General features: G+C 41.1%; 1 protein-coding gene across 2 annotated transcripts in view; it reads left to right on the plus strand.

The window, feature by feature from the left end:
- Positions 1-4,813: 4,813 nt before the first annotated feature.
- Positions 4,814-16,825, plus strand: part of LOC6727728 (serine-rich adhesin for platelets) — a 49,043-nt gene continuing 37,031 nt past the window's right edge. For both annotated transcript variants that reach the window (XM_039296041.2, XM_016176544.3), the window contains exon 1: positions 4,814-5,005. The gene's annotated coding sequence lies outside the window, so the exon portion shown is untranslated. The remainder of the gene's footprint in view (positions 5,006-16,825) is intronic.

Genomic DNA, 16,825 nt, shown 5'->3' on the forward strand with positions numbered 1-16,825 from the left:
AATGCTTGTTACTTAAAAACGACGCATGTCTTGTTAACTTTAATCGTTCTCAATATATGTTATACATCTTGTATATTCTCTTATTCCAAAGTCCTTATTACCTTGCTTTTCCCAGTGCAAGGGAGTCCGATTTTGAGTTAAAGTTCTTGGTTCTGGCCAACACTAATTGTCCTTCGGCATTCCTTCTTTACATCATCATCGCCTTCCAGGCGTTCTGAACATTTTCGCTAGCTGCATCCACAACAACCACGTTCATAATTGGTGTTTTAGAGTCTTTTGTGTCTATATTTAGATTTCAACCTGTGCAAACGCCTTGATTATGTTGCTCAAATTACAGTAATTTGCCCTAAGTAGACACTGTGTTTGATTTCGCTGATAAGTTATGAACAACCTATGGGTACTTAAAGTTTTAAAGCCACATTTACCCTTACCTATGAACCCAATCAATTAGGGGAAAAGTGAAAGTAAATATATCGCAACCCAACACACAATGATTTAAATGCAAATTACATTCTGCATATTTAAGTCGAGCGAAGAAAGAGATGGGTCAGAATAAAAGGTTATGAAGTCAAATGAAGCAATCACCCGAGCAGACAAAAGAAATTAGCATCGATGCGTCATAATATTTGATGTATATTAATTATGCCATAAAAAGCAAAGCGCCAAAAGCCAGTGTGACGTTGCCCCCACATCATTGCCCCCCTTCCAACTCATTGATCGGATCGAAAGCCATATATGCAAATTACAGAAGCGAATCCCACCTGGAACCCCTATCATCGCCAGGTCATCAGGTTGCCTTCTTCGAAGCTGTCAGTTGGCAAATTGATTAACATCCACTGGGGGAACCTCCGGAGCCAAACAAACAAGCTCTCTCTAACTCTGATTTTAAAGCGCTCGAATTAGCAAATCATTTGGATAACGATTTGAATATTGCCTAGTTAGGCGGGAGAACTGATGACAATCTTGGTTAGGCTATATACTCAACTATGGGATTCTCTGCTGTTATAAAAAAACTAATAAGAAACGAAAAGTTGTAAGCATCCTATAAAGAAAATTTAACAATATTCTAACAGCTTTGCATTTAAGATTACATATTAAGAATATTATTTTACTAAAACAAGCAACTCATCTTACATGGTATAAATAAAAAGAATTCTTTTCTTAAGCTATTATTATTTTCTATATTAATCTTGCAAATATTTGCCAAAAGCAACTGTCTTCTTAATTAATATTGAATAACACGAAACTGTGTCAAATAGCTAAAAGCTTGCAAAATTTACCCATTTTCACAAGCATAGAAATGCCCAATTTCAACATTTTATTACACCGCTTTGTTTGCGATCGTTTTGTTCCCTAAAAAAACAGTAACATTAAAATTAAGTCATTGGGTGGGTTTAATTACAGCAGCAACCGGTTTGTACCGTTCCCAAAAAAAACCACAAAAAACGCTCAAGTTCAGACCTGAAGAGCGCGAAATATTTCTGGGTAAATCAATCAGCAAACTGGTAGCTGATGCTCAATTGTGTGAGTACGAGTATCTAGCAGATTCGCTACCCCAAAATCGCCAAAGGCGTCGGCATGGCTGAACAACAGCCGGCAAAACCAATTTTTCTCGGTCACTGGCACAGAATTTTCGACAGGGTGTGGGTGCTGCAAAACAACATACCACAAAAAAATATATTACAAAAAATAACAGAGAGAATAAAAAAAAACAAAAAGCTGAACAAGAATACAATAAACAATTACAGCACCAATGAGCCGGGGAAACTGAGCACTGGGCACGTCTGCGATAAGTTTATAAAAATTCAGATGTTGTCTGCGTTCCGGCGAGCTTCTTGCACTGGATTTACTTTTAATGGCCTGCCTTGACCAAATCCCCCTCCGATCCCAATTCCTTGTTCGATTCGCCCAGACAACTCCCATGTATGGAGTTCGTTTTGTTTTCGTTTTTATTTACTTTTTGGCCAATTAATTGGGTAAAGAACTTTCTATTGGCCGGCGTAAACGTCATCATCGCTCGGTTCTCATCAGCATGCATTTAAGGCGTCAGGCGGTGGTGAAAGTACTGATTTGGAGACAGCTCGGACTTTTTGGCCTTTCCCATGTGTGTGGGCCCTTCTGAAATTCGCATGCTCAAGTGTTTAGTTCCCGATAAGAATTATTTTGTGCTTTTGGCCTGTTCAACGGCTGTCTGTAAGTCTCGAGTGATTTCAGCGAAGGAAAACATTAAAATTTACTTAACTGTATCTAGAAGGTTGGCAGGTTGTGGCAGCCCCTTTGTGGTTATTTTGATTTAATTTTATTTTTTATTTGTATTTCGGAGATGAGTGGCGGTGGTGTGGAGAGATGCCGAAAGAAAGCCGCTTTTGATGCGTCATCGTCAGCTGTACTGCCTCTGCGGACTAAGAAGTGTTCTCTTCTTAGAAATCGTTCGCTTATTTGTACTTTTTATTATGTTTCATTCCCTGTTCTGTGCAGACATTTAAACAAGATATGTTTATAGGCTGGCCCAAATTGGGTTACAGCATTTTCGGCTTTTTATTGCGAAGTTTCTGATTCGGATGACGCAAAACCGGGTTGACAAACCTGAGATAATCTGAAAGAAAGCTAAGGCCAGTCATAAATGTAATTTGTGATTCAATTTTAACAGTATATTTGTTTCAATTAGTTAAGTGCTTAGGATTCTGTATCCCATAATGCAATATTTATGTACAAAATTAAAGTAGTATCTTTCAGATTTCGTATTTCTAACTTTTGCTGAGTGCCAAAATGCAGAAACCGCTATATTTCAATGCAAAAATTAGCCTCGAATCCTGCTAACTAATATTCATAAAAAATAATGCCCCAGCTCATCTGTTTGGCAGCCCTCCTCGACTGTGTTGGGATTTTCAATTTTCAGCACTCCAAATTGGAAAATCTGTGGCGGCAAACAAGGCGAAACCGAGCTTTCAACGTTGCCGAGGCGTGGAAATATTGAAAATGTTCGCATTATGATAATTTAATGCATGTGATTATTGAAAATCATAATAATATTTTTATGGCCTTGCGGGGGGGACTTTAACAAGATGCGATGCGATGCGATATGCTTTTGGGCAGTTTGCTGGCGGGGCAGAGATGTTGCTGATGTCGTTGTCGCATTATTATTGTTATTACCGAGACACATTCCTTTTATCAGCACATCGAAAGTGCCAATAATTCGAGGCAATTTATTATTTTAGCATTTGTATATCAAACAAACGCACACTCGATGTCTGGGCTATTTGCGAATGCAAATCACGTGCGCGCATAAACTGCCAGAAAAGCGGGGAAGAAAAAAACCCAAGTTCAAGCTGTGCGCCTGCTGGCGCCAACACCTGTGCTAGGCATCTTCCGCAGAGATACAGATACTGCGATACAAAGATACTTCGCCGGAATCCGCCCAACTTTGGCTCGCTGAACCTGACACCGATATTGAAATCATTCGGGCTTTTTACTTTGCGGAGGAGGAGCGGCAAGAAGACAAATCTTGGCCGAATTTAAATTTTATGCGGAAGTGGTTCAATGGAAAGAAACCAAAACCAATAAGAAATATATATGCTAAGGCAAAAAGCTTTCACCGTAGAGCGCCCGGAATTAATTTCACCCAGATAAATTTAAGCATTTTTTTATCTTTATGTGTACGACAAAATTCGACGAGAGGATTTCAATTTTCTGTCAAAGAAGGCGAAAATCCCAGCACGTTCATTGCTGATGCTGATATGGCAAATGATTTTGCGGACTGGCATACTTCTAAGCCGGGAAAATCCTGTCAATTGAAACATTTTCTTCTTCGCTGACGAACGGAAGTGAGAAGTTCAACGGGATTGCATTTAATGAGCGACTCTCAGCCGATAAATATAAAACCGCCAACACTCTGACTTAATTAAAGGTCCATGAATCACTTGTTGCTCTGCCAGATTCGCCGCTGACAAACAGTAAACAAATATTTTCCGGCATAAATCAACCAAAATGAGCGAACAAAACAAAAAACGCGCAAAGTGAGTAACGAACAAAAACGGGGAAAAAAATAAAAAACAGCTGAGGGCTCTCCTCGCCAGTTGGCCAATCGCAGAAGACAGGGCCAAAAAAGCCCGCTTGACCAACAACAAGAAGCCGCGTACTTTGGGCCGCGTTTTTTGGTAGAAAATTCTGGTTTCTGTAAGTCGAAAAGGGAGGGAGATAGAGCCCGGCTGGCAAAAGGCAAAAATTCGCAAAGACAAAAAGCGGCAGCGAAGTCGGCGTCTTGAGAATCTGCCGCTTAACCCATTGATGCCGGTTGTTACATTACAAGTTATTATTGTATTTAGGCTAACTGAACTGATCTGATTTTTAAATATATGAATCTAATAAGCAAGATTGGCAAAACATTATATAAGGGTAAATCTTTATATGAAATGATTCTGTTCTTACCAAAACCGAAAGAGTTTTGGAAGAAACCTACTAGACTTTAATAAGATATTTATTATTATTAATGTTCTTTTTTAACCTAAGGTGCTTTCTTTTAATTATCTTAATATTAATTAGGGATTATCATTTCGATGAAGTTAGAATCTGATTACAATGGGTTAAAATGAAGCGAACCGCTTACAATTTATGCCGCAAACGCGAGCAGCGACGTCGACGACGGAGCTCGGCTTTCATTACAGCAAAAAGATCGCGAATTCTGCCGGGCCCAGAATCTGGCAGCGCAGTCGCCAGCGGCAGTGGAAGCTCATGATGAAGTTCATTAGCGACGGCGGCAGAAGAAATTCAGAACGAGGGTATAAAAGAACCCGGCTCCACTGACCATTGTAGCAAAAACTCTCCCGATTCGGTTACGCGTGCGCCGACTCAAGCAGCGCCCCCTGAAAATCCATATCCTGGCGGCAGGATTAAGACAAAAGTGAATAAGTGTCACGCGAAAGTTGAAGTGCAAGAAAAAAAAGTGCTAAACGACGCGAGAATTAAACTCACAAATAAGGACCTCACCAAATCCTTAAAGAAAGTGGTGAGTGCTGAAAAAAAAAAACAGAGGTCCATAAACGGAAACCTGACAATCCATAAAATACAACATTTTTTTGCCTTAATTGCTAATAAACTTGATTCAAACCAGAGCCATGAATCAAAAATTGGCAAAGTTATGGTCAATAAAGTATAAAAATATGCATAAATATAATCAATTATTAAAATAAAATGTAAAACCATAAATTGAAATTATTTTGCCATTGTTCAACGAGTTCAAGGGCCGGCTACTTGATATCATTTGCTTGCCCACTCAAAAACAAATGATTGTTCTGTGAACTGCGGCGAATGGGAACCTCTTTTTCGGTTGGCATTAATCTATTTTTATGTGCTCCTAAAACCTTCATCAAACTAAATGACCAGCCAGCTCTAAAAAAAAAGGACGGATGCAAAACCTCAGAAAATAGCAAACACTCAAGCGCTGAGGGCTTTTTAGGGCAAACTTTTAGCTCACGCATTCAATTCTGAAGGTCGCCAGCCATTTCCCCGTGCAGTCAGTCGCCTTAAATGTAACAATGTAAAGTTTAATTGACACCATTGTTCGGGCAACACTTTTTGCTCCATTTAACACAGCCAGCCCATAGATTGCGCCGAACGCGCTGACAGCTGAAACAGAAAAAATCGAGGAGCAAGCCTGCTAAAAAATGTGGAAAAGATAACGAGCTTAGGGTAGTCGGGGGATCGGGGAATCCATACTCCTCCCGTCTGAGCCATGTCACTGGGCAAGTCCATCAGTCACTCAGACCCAGTGCGACACTTCTCAGTACACTGCAAACAAAGACGCAAAAGTTATAAGAGCCAACTGAGAGATTTAAGCGTAACATATTAAAAAAAATACTAATTGATTGCTTTTAAACTTGCCTACAAGTTTAGTTTAAAATTCAAGCAAGTGATTTTCTCCGCAACTTTCGATACATTCGGCTTTTTCTTTTGATCCATCAAGTAGAACCGAAGGACAAGTTAGGTCACATTGAAAAGAGGCTAAACGATATCCTTGTGAATTGTGAACTTTTTCCTCGTGCATGCAAGGAATAGAAACAGTGGCGACCATCGCTGACCAGTCATCAATTCCAGGCACGTTGTTCAAATTATTATTATGCGCAAAATCGCAAAAAGGATCTCTCACCCCAGTTACACTTGTTGTAGCCACTGCCTTTGGCCTGCCACTCGAGCAGACAATCAAGAAATTTAAATTTGATTCGTTGCGCAAACTGGCCAACAACATCAACAACAACAACAGCAAAAGCTGGCAAAGCGCACTCAAGTGTCAAATGTAAGGAGAGATAAGGCAAAAAGGAGGAGGCTCACACACTTGCACTACACTTCAATCGAAGGACGTTTTCCTTCTGCATTTCAACTTGACTTCTGGTCCGTGTTCGTGTCCGTGCCTTCCCGCCACCTTCCGTTTCCCCTTTTTCCATTGGCGCATTCCCTCCTCCCTTCGCCTTTAATGCTCACTTTGTCAATTTGCTTGGCATTCCGCTTTAGTTTTGCAGCGATTCTCATAAATTAAATTGTTTGTCCCAGGACAACACTGACAGCGCCGAACGTTGACAACTCTTTTCCGCGGCGATTTATGTGTGGGCGTGGCCGAAAGCCCGACAATTCAATGCATCAAAGATATAAAACGCTCGCCGACAATGATCAATGCAATTATTGCTGGGACACTTTTTCACAGCAACAAATAAATGGAGTAAATAATAAAACATTCTATGAGGCATGAAATCTAAATCTAAATTTAAAATATTTTTATGATATTTTATGATGGATGTGATTATTTAGTTTCTTAATATTTTTATCAGTTCATCCCACAAAAGAGAGCCAAGTGACCCTTGAACAAATATCCCATCACTTTCTACAGCTTTCGGTTCTGTTAAGTTCGGTACGGATTCAAGAATCTGCATAGATAATATCGCTGTGACAAGCTCCAAAAATGCTGTGAAAATTTGTTAATTTAAATTCCATACATTAGCCGGCGACAAATATACATATTAATAATATTTGCACAAGCCAAGAAGCGAGAAGTCCGAAAAAGAGCGCAAGAAAAGTGAAATGATATCGTTCGCCGGTCATTATGCATTCCGATGGCTATCTGGCCAGTTCACTTGCTCAGAAATTATGCTAATTTTATGTGTCAATTATCTGCCAATAAGCACGATGAGGGCTGAGATACTTTTGGGTTACTCGGCCAAATGGGGACGAGCCCTGAAGTGGCCGCTGCTCATGTGTAAACATGATTTGTGCCAGTCAAGTGGTCAGGTTCTCTTATTTTTCTGGGTCCCTTGCCCAAGGAATTTGCATATTTCGTTGGCTTTATGCAAATGAATTGGTATCTCCTCGACAAAGTTTCAAAGCAGCCCGTTACAATAGAAGCGAGCCAATTAAGTAAGGCCGTAAATGCATTGTGTGGCTTTTTATGTCATTGGCCCAGTATCGAAAAGTGTGATATCATAGCTGATGCTATAATTATCCCAAACTTGTAAAATCAATCGCAATAAAATATGTGCGCAAAGTGTCAAATTTCGCACATTCTTCAATTGTCTAGATGGAAAGACTTTCTCCGCCCCAAGGCAGAAACATAATTTCACCGACTCATGATGCAATTTCAATTAGAATCAACCCAAGCGTACGAAAAGGCAAACAAACAAAACAAACAAACACTAAAACGAAAAAAATAGCAAGCAACCAGAGAAGCAAGCAAACAAAGTTGGCCAACACACAAACGCAAAAAAAGAAGACAAATAAGCAAAACGCTCGAAGTAAGCAACAATTCGACTTCAACTTGAACTCTAAAAGGCACGCGATTCACTCAATGATATAATCGATTAGATGAAGCCATTACATCAAGCACACACGCCAACAGGTGTGCACTGAGAAAAACTATTTCAATTTAAAATTAGCAAGTGACTATAAATAAAAGACGCAGTTATAACAAGCTGCTTATATTATTATCATTGGCACACACTTCTGAAATACTTTAATTATTAAAAATTACTTTCGTATTACTTCAACATAATTCAATAAATTGTGTGCCCAGTGCACATTGTAATTTAGTTTCATGGAATTTCAAACATTTCAGCATTGAAAGCTATTGATAGCAACTTGATATGCTTAAAGCCTAAATAATCCCTGTTCATGCAATAAAATATAAATTTAATTTTCAATCTATTCCACTGTTTACAAATGTATCTTCAAACCTTGTATCTGTATCTGTGTAAGCACCTTGTTTATGGGCGAAAGTCGTTTGATCGCCCGGCTCAGATAGAAAGAAACTTCTGCAGAATCCAAGTGATTCGCAGGCCATTCTTCACCCATGAATCAGCATTTCCAGCAGACCACCAGAAATCAAAGTAAGAGACAATCGGTATAAAAACTGTTACACTTAAATTAGCTTTTGTGGCCTGAAGTGCTTCGAGTGCTGAGCAGACAAGCCACTCTGTTTGGCTATTTGCGTAGCAACAGCTTCGGGGCCCAGGAACTTATGCAACCAGAGTCGAGCAAATCTGCCAGCCAAATTACCATAAAATTTACATAAAAGCTTCCGTGTAAAATTTATTTAAAACAAATAAAAAGTAACATCGGCAAAAAAGGTAAACAAAATGCACAAAATCCTGTGGACACTACATCTTCGGCTAGGCGGAAGCCCACAGAGGTTGTCTTGTTGGCCAGGCCATAAACATAAACATAAACATAAACTGCCGGGCTGTCCAGCAGTAGCAGACAACAATTGGCAACAGGTGTAGGCCAGGCCAAGACAAACCTTCGCCCAGGTCTTGCCCATGTTCTTGAGCCCTTATCTAATACAGTCAAGCTTGCTTAAGCTTAAGCTTACTTGAATAGTATAGAATAGACAATCAAAGAATAGTATAAATTTTCACGAAATTTAAAATGGCCTTCCGATTTCCAATTCAACCATGCGTTTATAAGATATAAATATGTTTAGAATTAATATTTTGGGGTCATAAATATAGAGTCTTCACTGTAGCAGAAGCGATGGGAAAGCGCAACTGCTCCAACTCGAAGGAAGGGACAAGTGTGAAGCCGAGACCGGGACACGTGGTCCTCTATTTGAAACAGGTCTTAACTTGGCTTTGACAATTTGGGTTGCCCCCCGGAGAAGTCGGAAACGGTTCTGGGACCCCGTTGCCCGATTGTGTTATAGCATCACCAACGGATCCCATCCCATCCCAAGCCAAACCAAGACCATGCTATCCTGTTTGTCCGAGAGTCCGAGGGTTGTTGCTCAAGCCGTTGGCTTTTGTCTGTCAATTTTCGTGTTATTGTGGAACGCTTGTGAGATGAGGTTACTACGTACAGGGTCCCCTTTTTCCAATGCCTCTCAAGGCCTGTCATTGTGCAAATTTACAGTTTTCCGCCAGTCGAGTGGCTCCGTTTGGGGAAATCTACGAGATTGTGTGGCATCAAATGGGACACTAAAAAGACAAACACGTTTTGTATTGAGCCGAGAAATTCCCCTGGTAGCCGGACTCAAAATTAGCCGAATGAAAAGGTTGAAAGGTGGCTAGTGGCTAGAGAATGGTGGCTTCCTAGGCTTCCTGTGCTCCCTATCTGCAATTGGGCAGGAGCCAACTGTTGGCCATGTGAGGCCGAAATATAGCGAGGAGGAAATTAAGTAATTATGCACTTGACTGGCCGTTTTTACAACTGCCCAGGAGCCAGTGTGCCGGCATGCCAGGGACTCCATTTGGGCCAGCCCTTTGCACTGACCAAAATTGGGTTGTCTTACCTTAAGATATAAGTGCGCAACTAACTTAGATTTGATTATTTTTTGGGAATTTGTAGTTCTGTGTATATATTTTCATGCATATTATCTAATCTTACACTTCAGATTTATATAGCTTTACAGCTAATTTCAATTCACTATTATATTACACTTGCCAGTTAAGGAGTTTCATGTTTCATTATGAAGTCACACTTTTCGGCAGTGTAAAAAGCCTTCTCGCACATATTTTCACCAGTCCCAGATGCAGTTGTAGTGGCCATCTAAGTCCCATTTCCAGTCCCTGGCCTTATGCAGATACCAATACCAATTTCAGTGGGTTCCACCGAAAATGGACTGGCTCCGTGTCCAAACACACACGAACTGCAGGCTGCTGCCATTGACGGAGCGAATATTGGCCCATTGGCATCATGTTCGATTTTGCAGACACAGCGACGTTTTGTCTTTAACTAAATTATAGCCAATGCCCATGGACACATGGATCGGAAGTGCAGGCACGGAAGAGGAAGCGGAAGTCGAGGACAAAAAGGCCAAAATGGCTTCTCCTTGGGCAACAGCTTTGGCTTTAGCTTTAGCAGTAGCTCCAGCTCCTGCTCCAGCTCCAGTTTCATCTGGCTGAAATGTGCCAAAAACTGTCGGTGAACGAGTCAGGTGGTAGTCGGTGGTAGCCGATGGAAGCCGGTGGAAGCCTGCAACTGACGTGATATCACCCAACCTCAAGTTTTTGAGCCGGACCCGGGAATTTGGCCCCGCCCGCCAGTCAATAGTCAACTAAACTGCATCAAAACTGCCTGCCAAGTCAGTTGGCTCTCCCAAGGTCCGTCCTCGTGTTTCCCATCCGTAGCCATCGCCCTGTCTCTGGAGCGATATCGATATAAGGCATTACCTGCTAAACTGTTTGGCAGCATCGCACAGGTTGCGAATCGGCATCGGCATCGGAATCGGGCAGATCCAGGTGGAATCCGGCGGCGGAGAGATGGAGGCGGCATGTCAAACAGTTTTGCAATTGTTTCGAAATTGTCTCTCGTGCAAATGCAATTTTCTTCAATTTCATTTGGGCGGAGGCGGTGGAGAAGTTGGTGCCATTGCCAGTTGGCAGTTGGCCTGGGTCAGGACTTGGACTCATCCGCACGGATACACAGCGGATAAAAAAAAGGCCAAGTAAATTACGCAAGAACATTTTACTTCAAGGATGATTCCGTAAGATAAATTATGTGCAATCAGTTCGATTAGGCATCTAAAAGCTTGAAACACCTGTTTAACGAGTTAGTACTTAGCTCTGGGAGATTAATTACAATTTTAATATTTAGTTGTCGCACTAATTTTTTAAGAATGGTAATTGCTTAATAGTTTTTTTGTTCTGTGTAAAAGAGCTGAAGCAGAGTTTAATCTATTACATAAAACAAATTGCAGATTTGCTCATGTTTTCCCTCAGCATGACATTTAAGTTACTCGATTCTTCCATTTGTTTGTTTGTTACCTTTTGCACAGGCTTAGAAAGGGGGCGGTCTGGCTGGGGGTGGGCGTGGCACAGGTGGTAATGGAGACTTTGGCAGTCGGCCGATAAGCTTGATTTCTGTTCTGTCACAACCCCATTTGGATTTATGTCCACCGACATGAGTGACCACAGAAATGGATCGTTTGGGATCTAGAAAAACATACAGATTAAGGAGATTTCGACTTTTAATTTCCGGCATGATGTATACGAGTATAAATAAGGCAGTATGGGCAAGGAAATTGGCTCTCAGAGATATTTAGATGAAGATTTTTTTATTACAATTGATTAAGTCATGACACCCGTAAAACCCTTTTTTTGTCCAATTTAATATCGTCCTCATCAAAATGCACTCCATCACCAACGAACAATTACGGGCTCAAAATGCAACAATTTTATTACACAAAGCTTATGGTCAGACTAACAAATATATCAAAGCTAAAAGCCTGGAACATTCGCAAAAATAGCAGAAAAACACAGACGAGGGGAGCGGCGCCTCGTCCTCATCCCAAAATCCTGCCATGATGATCCCAGTGAGCTCCCCAATGAACAATGGTCCAATGTTGACATAATAAAACGCACATAACTACTGGGAAACGGAGGGGTGAAAGGACACAAGGCCGCAGATGCCACAAATTCCTATTTTCCACAAACACACACTCTGAAACACCCATATATGGTCAGTAAAAAATGTTATTAAAAAATATATCCCATAAAGAGCGTGGCAAAAAGAGGAGTGAAGGCTGAATGCTAGCTGGCTGGCTGGCTGGTTGGCTGGCAAAGTTGGAAATCATATAAAAGAGAAATCAATGCAAAACTATGGGATTTAAAAGCGCTTTAAATCGCCCAAGAATATGTAAGGCCATGGGTCATAAAATTGCGGTTTCATTACACAAAAAACCTCAACCATGACATGAAAGGATAGAGCAGAGACGGTATAAAATATGCTATTAAATCTACGTTGGAATGTTGGCAGCCACAAGAAAAATAGATGACACAAAAAATAACCGAAGAATCGGTCTCCTTCTGACCACTCGATATATATCCCTATGCCCGAGTAATTCAGAGTTAACGATGTGTAAATACTTAGGAGCTTAAAATGCAAAGACCGATGCCTCGACCGCAATTATGACAGTACCAGTGTATTTTTGGGCTGCAGTCCGAAGTGACCAATTACTTCTGGCCCGATGGCAATGATTTGTCCCCGGCTCCTGAAAACGCTAACGAAATTGCAACCTCTTTGGCTGCACAAATGAGCCACATTGTAGTGGTAAAAAGGGAAATGGGGAACCGGCCGAGACAATTCCTAGACCACATGGACACAATTACCGACAACGACAATTACCCGCCGGCAATTTGCTGGCATTAACACCCATCGCACACGCAGGCTATGGCTTTTATAACTTCTTCAGAGCCGGGAAACTGAAAACTGAAAAGCTGAAAAACAGAAGAACAGAACAGAACCAAACCAAGCCGAACCGATGGACCAGAGGAGCAAAGGCTGTACCTGCATAAATTTATTATGACCGCGATGAGATTGCAACGACAGAAGGGCAAATACGACCTTGAGGAGCACCTGGATGGTCTACGTGATGCCCTTAGGGACAGGGCTTCGTTGCATTGTTACATTCCCCTCTTTAAGACCAACTCGGGCTCCATCATCATCATTAAAGCCTGGCCAATAAATTAGCAGCGTCCAAAGCGATTTGCTAAGGTTTTTATTGTCCGGCCAGCATCAGGTGTGGATGGCTAAAATTGAATTAAATGCCGATGCTCAAGGGAACTTAAAGAGAATTCTCACGCAAAGAAAAAAAGGTTCTAAAGCTTTTGTATTGAAGCCTTAAGAAACAGGTTGATACATATATCAGTTATAGCCGAATGTATCTTAGCTATCTTGGCTGTATCGGGTAGATACTTGATCTTTTAAAATTAGTTTAAGAATCACATATTCTTTTCTTTCTGTGTAACTTTTGCTTTTCGTGATGCACAACTCAAAAACTCACCCAAGTCAGAGATCAAAGGGACTGGTACTGAGCCCACAATAAACCAGCAAAAAAAGATATACATCCTGGGGGCGTTTTTGAGCCTAGGCCATGGGCCACGCCCCTCCATTGCATGCCGCGTGATTTAATGAGTTCCACAGACACTGATTTATGCCTAATGACTGGGGCCTAAATCGTTCCGCCCTTACACAATCTGCCTTAGCACCCGCCACCGAAATGGCCCAAATACATGTATGCAAATTAAGCAAGTCAAACAAATGCAAAACTAAATTGCTTGAAATAAAACTTTTTGGCAGATTTAAGCCGCACATCGAGGGGAAATGGGGACCTCGGGCATCGGGCATCGAGCTTGGGGCTTCGGGCTTCTGGCACTGCAGAAGAATGAGAATCACATCAGAAGTGAGCAAAACAGATTTGTCACAAAACCACAACAGCCAGTAAATCAGCATAAAAGGCAAATGCAAGTCAAAACATTTCAGAAATTATGACCCCGGCCAAGGGCCGTTCAACTGAAGGGGGGGAAAAGTGGGGTCCATCGGGTCGTCTGCCGCAAGTCCAAGCCGCAAACTGAATGGGCCAGCGAGGAGCGGGGAATGGCTCGCTTCCAATGGGCGTGGACTCGGATTCGGATTGGGGTTTGGGCTTGGGTGCTTCTGAGCGGATTGGGGACTGGGCCAATGATAATTGCCAATGCTGTGGCCGAAGAAGCTCATTCCCATGCGAATCGCATTCCCGAAATTTAACAACAGTGTCCTGAATCGAAGGCAGGAATCAAATGCATACCCTTTTGGGCATTTATTATTGTTTATAAAATCGTTTTAAAATTAAATTTATTATAAGATTAAACTACCTTATTCACAGGCAATAATTGTTACTTTTATCCTAAAGCCCAACCTTTTGAATGCACTAACTATTAAATAAGAAAGCAAGGTACACTTACATGTGTTCCTTGGATACAAATTGTATCTTCTAAGACATAATTAGACCCCTTAACTGAAAATGATATGGCTGATGCAGTCGCAATATCAACTGGAATATGCCAGCATTGCCTGCACATGTGATACCCAAAGAAAGCGTATGAAAGCTGGTAAAAGAAGTCGGAGGAAAACCCTGGGTCCAAAGCTCTGAATCCGAAAGGCACATACTAAAGCCGACGAGTATCTGTGAAGTAGCTGCAGCGGAGCAGCAGCAGCTGAATTTCATAAATGCAATAATTGCTGCTCCAGCTGTGTGTGTGTGTGCTGTGCATTAGTGTGAGTCTGTGTCTGGATGCATGCAGAAAAGATGCAAATCAGACGGACAGCTGGACACCGGCAGACGAACGAGCTCACTCTCGTAAGCATAAATAAGTCGTCTGAACCGCCTCCCAAACCACGCCAAAAATCTAACGAGACCGTATTCATTACAACCGAAAGAGCGGCCATGCACTGAGAGAAATATAATGTACTTGCATCATAGATAATCTATATAAAAACATTATTAAATAACAGCTAGTCCTGCCATCCTGATAGATTACTACTTCAATTTCTGTCTTAGTAAAATATATTTAACTGATAACTATTTTTTTCCGCGTACACTTCTGCTGCCCATCTTGGCCAACTAGAAATGGTTAAAAGGGGTTGGTGAGGGGGGAGTTTGGGCGGCACAAGGGCATAACAAACAGCTTGTTGTTGGCCGGCTCAGTTGGGCAGACATCGGAGTAGCAGTGGTCCACTGACACTTCCGTTTAGGCTTTGTTTTTTCTTGTTCTCCGCTCTGTTATAACTCATGCTTGCAAAAACAAAGCAATTAAAAGCTTTAACTTAAAGCACAACATCACATTTGTTTTACTCCACAGCAAGTGCAGATGAATTTATGCAGATACAGTGGATATTTGCTTAAATCCGCCAACTGACTCTTGTTCGAAAAGTTTGAACACGCTGTTTTGTTTTTTTGCTTTTAGTATTAAAAGCCCACTCATTAATCATATAAATTATTCATAAGGAGTGTACATAAACTGAAACTATATTTAACAATTGTTGTTCAATTCAGCCTTAAGTGCTTAACAGTGTTCACTGTATTTTTGAGCATACAATTTGCATGCCTTTATTTATTTATGGTCGGCCAGTCTGATGCTTATTAAATAGTTTTGCATTCGAAATTTATTTCGGTCAAAAATCTCCTTTTTGGGGAGCAATAATTTTTGGCTTTTGGCACACGTTTCACACACGCACACACACTTTGCAGGCATTTGACTTTTAAAAGTCGAGTGCGTTTCTATTTCAATTTATGGATATAAATATAGCATACATGTTCTGTTCACTGGCCTTCTGGACTTTTAATTGAGGCAAATATCATTTAAGAGCATAAAGATGGAATTGGAGTGTGTTTGCCGAATTAGACGGTAAATTCAAACCGACTTTGGATTTAAATGTATTCAAATAATTGAATGGAATATTAAGTACATGTACGTTTGTATTCAAGAGCAGCTTGCAATCTAGCCCATTTCAGTGCTGGTATTTCAGGCAATTCTGTGGGGAGAGGGAGGCCATGGAAAATTCTGTGGAAATGACAGGGCGTGTCAAGTCCTGCCAAACAAAACGCACACATGCGTGGGGGTCCCACCCATTTGCCCACTTCATGCTACTTAAACTTCAGCAAAATGTTCTGTCATTTTGACAACATTTCCCGACCGAAAGACAAAAACCCAAGAGGAGTGCGAGGAAAACTATCGTCATGAAGCCAAGTATTAAGCGACGTGAGCGCTGGCGAGCAGAGAAAAAAGCGCCGGGAAAATTGTGAAAACCAAGAAAAACTAACATAACTGCAAAGCGAAAATGTGCTTCAGCAATAATAGATTCCCACACACCAAAAGATGGGGGCTTGTGTTTGTGTTCCACGCAAAGTGCAGATCAAATGCAGTTAACTAGCTTGTTGACATCTTCACACACAATTTGCTGACAAACACAAACAAACAGATTCAAGCTCTTTCACCATTTTTTCCATTTCCGGTCGCCTTTGTTTCACTGGCGTTCACTTGAGCCAAGAGTTTGGCCAAAAGTTTGCATCCGAAGTGGTTTCCACTTCATAGTCACCAGAAAAAAATACCAAAGAAAAATATCTTTAACAATCAGTCGTATCTTCAAATTTATCCTTGCAGAAAAATTGCATATTTATTTACAAGTTATCAACATTGCCAGTTTCTTTCTATTGTAACGCACATTGAGATATAAAGCTTCATCGCTTAATTTTCGTAAAAGTTTCAAAAGCTAAAACCATCATAACACCATAACCAAATTAGTTATGTTTTTCTGAATATTCCCTGGTGTACCAACACCATTTGAAACCGCTGCGTGCATATATAAATAAATGTGTGAGCGTGCGGTACACGAATTTATTTTTCATATGTTAAGTAAAATGAAGAAAAACAATGTTGTTGGCCAAAAGGATTGCCGGTGCCGTGCGATTGCTACGTGCGTTTGCAACACATTGCAGCATAAACACCCAGAACTCCCCCACTCATCTGCCACCCTCTGACCCCCCAAAAGCGGGGTCGTGTCCCCCAATGGGGGCACTCATGCAAAAGTA

The sequence above is a fragment of the Drosophila simulans genome, chromosome 3R (genome assembly GCF_016746395.2).
Source record: "Drosophila simulans strain w501 chromosome 3R, Prin_Dsim_3.1, whole genome shotgun sequence".
In the NCBI taxonomy this organism is placed as follows: domain Eukaryota; kingdom Metazoa; phylum Arthropoda; class Insecta; order Diptera; family Drosophilidae; genus Drosophila; species Drosophila simulans.